This window comes from Nicotiana attenuata, unplaced genomic scaffold (genome assembly GCF_001879085.1).
Source record: "Nicotiana attenuata strain UT unplaced genomic scaffold, NIATTr2, whole genome shotgun sequence".
Lineage (NCBI taxonomy): Eukaryota > Viridiplantae > Streptophyta > Magnoliopsida > Solanales > Solanaceae > Nicotiana > Nicotiana attenuata.
This window is the reverse complement of record NW_017670294.1, coordinates 566,304-568,521: the sequence shown is the minus strand read 5'-3', so window position 1 is coordinate 568,521 and position 2,218 is coordinate 566,304.

Genomic DNA, 2,218 nt, shown 5'->3' with positions numbered 1-2,218 from the left:
AAATACCATCGACTTGCGAGCCACCCTCTGGAGAAGTGCTTTGTCTTCAAGGACAAAATTATGGACTTGGCTCGCGATAAGAAGATCGTGCTTGAAGACGAGAAATCAAGCGCAAACCAAGTCTCTATCACCTTTGGCTCATTCAGTCTGGACGAATTATGTGGTTTTAAAGAAAGTAAAGATGAAGAATTACTGGAGAACGACAAATCTGAAGTCAATCAACCTGATAATGATGAATATTGGACGTTGGTGACTCGTCGTAGGCACCACAGAAGGAGCTCATTGTGAGCACGTGATTTTTGCCACGCTTAAATCTCTCCTATAAAATTCCTTAGAATTAGAATTTTCCTTTATTATTTGAATTTTTAGAAATTAATTGCATGATTTTGAATCTTGTTTGCATTTTTGTGTGCATTTTTGATTGATATAATTCCAAAGAAAAAAAAGATATACAAAAAATAGGGTGCATTTTAATATTATAAAAATAGAGAAAATACCGAAATGGTCCTTGCATTTCTACTTTTAATTTTTAAAATTTGTCTTAAGTTTTCTTTGGAAATTAATTAGTATAATTGTAGAGTCAATTGGATCTTTTATTTTAATCTTGCATTTCATAAAATCAGAAAAAAAATATATAAAAAAAATACAAAATGAAAATAAAATAAAGAAAAGAAAACAATGATAAAAAGAATTAAAAGGTTTTTGATTTTGGGCCATGCACATAAAGACTCCAAATCGGACCAAAATCACCCCATGCCCAGGCCCAATCTTACAGTGATCTGGTTCAGCCCCTTTTAATTGAAACGACGTCGTTTTCCCTATGTTTAATCATGACCGTTGGATCTCATCGATCCAACGGTCCGGAACTAACTTGGTTTCAAGTATATAAATGTAGGAAGGCCCCCCTACCCCCAAACCATCGTCTCTCATACCCCTGTTATTTCCGGCGTAACGCCGCCCATCTCCGCCACCTTCCACCGTCCGCCGCCGGCCGGAAATCGCCTCCACCGGCGGCGAAGCTCCAAATGACCCCAAAATTTCACCATAAGCTCCCCGTCCCCTCCTCTTTCCAAATCCCCAAGTCCCATCCCTCAATTCCTAGCCGATTTTCTCAAATCTTAGATCGAAATTCCGGCAAAAACCCTAATTCGTCCAAACCAGCCCAAACTTACACCACATATCCTCCTCATCTCCTTCTTCATGAATCTATAACCTATAACCCTCAAACATTACCCGATCTCCTCGAATTTTAGATCGAAGATTGACCTCAAAACCCTAATTTTTCAAACTCCGGATTTCGTTTGATTTTGGACTGTAATAGTCCTTCATCTTGTGTTTCTCATGGAAACACACGATTAAGGACAAGTTTCAGTCCGGATTTTGCAAGGGCCTGGCCGGAATCACAGTCGATTAATTAAGGTATTTTTTTTTCTTGTTGTAATCCTGTTTTAGTATTTGTTTAGCCAAATTAGTAAGTTTTCTTAGTAATTTTCTATTTTTTTTTATTCTGATTTTGTTGAGTCAGTATTTAGCTAGTCTGTTATGATTAATCATGTTTTAGTAATTTTGATATTAGTTTAATTTCTGTTTGAATGTGCGTTTCAATTTAATGTTAACATAGGCTTTAATTTCTTTGGTCAATCCTGTTAGTTAGTATTTGATTTTAGTTATTAATTTTTGTTTTGATTAGTTATTCTTTGGTTGCAATTAGTTAGACTTTATTAATTCAGTTGTTTGGTTATAGCTGAAGGGGTTTGACTAGTGTTAGTAATTTTAGAACTCAAGTAAGGGTAGTATAGACATTCCATAGGTAGGAAAACAAAGCTAGAATACCCTAGATCCTTCTAGAAGGGGGTCTTAGTGTAAGTTTCTGCATTTTTAATGCAGTAACTTGGGCAACAAGCCATAAAATTAGGGATTAAGGTACAATTTTTGAAAATAAAAAGGGGGAAAAATGAGTAAAAATTTCCAGAACCTTCCGCCCCTTTCCTGCCTATAAAAGGCATGCCTAATGCCTTCATTTGCAAGTTACACACATCTGAAAATTCAAAAAAAATCCCAGCCTCCAAATTTCCCTCCCAAAGCATTTTTCAGTAAGCTTAGAACCTAGAATTTGAAATTCAAAACCAAAAACCAGAATCTGAAAATTCTGAAGCTCCCTTAGATCTTAGTCTTCTTCTTCTTCAAAAAAAAAAACAAAAACAAAAGCGAAAACAGC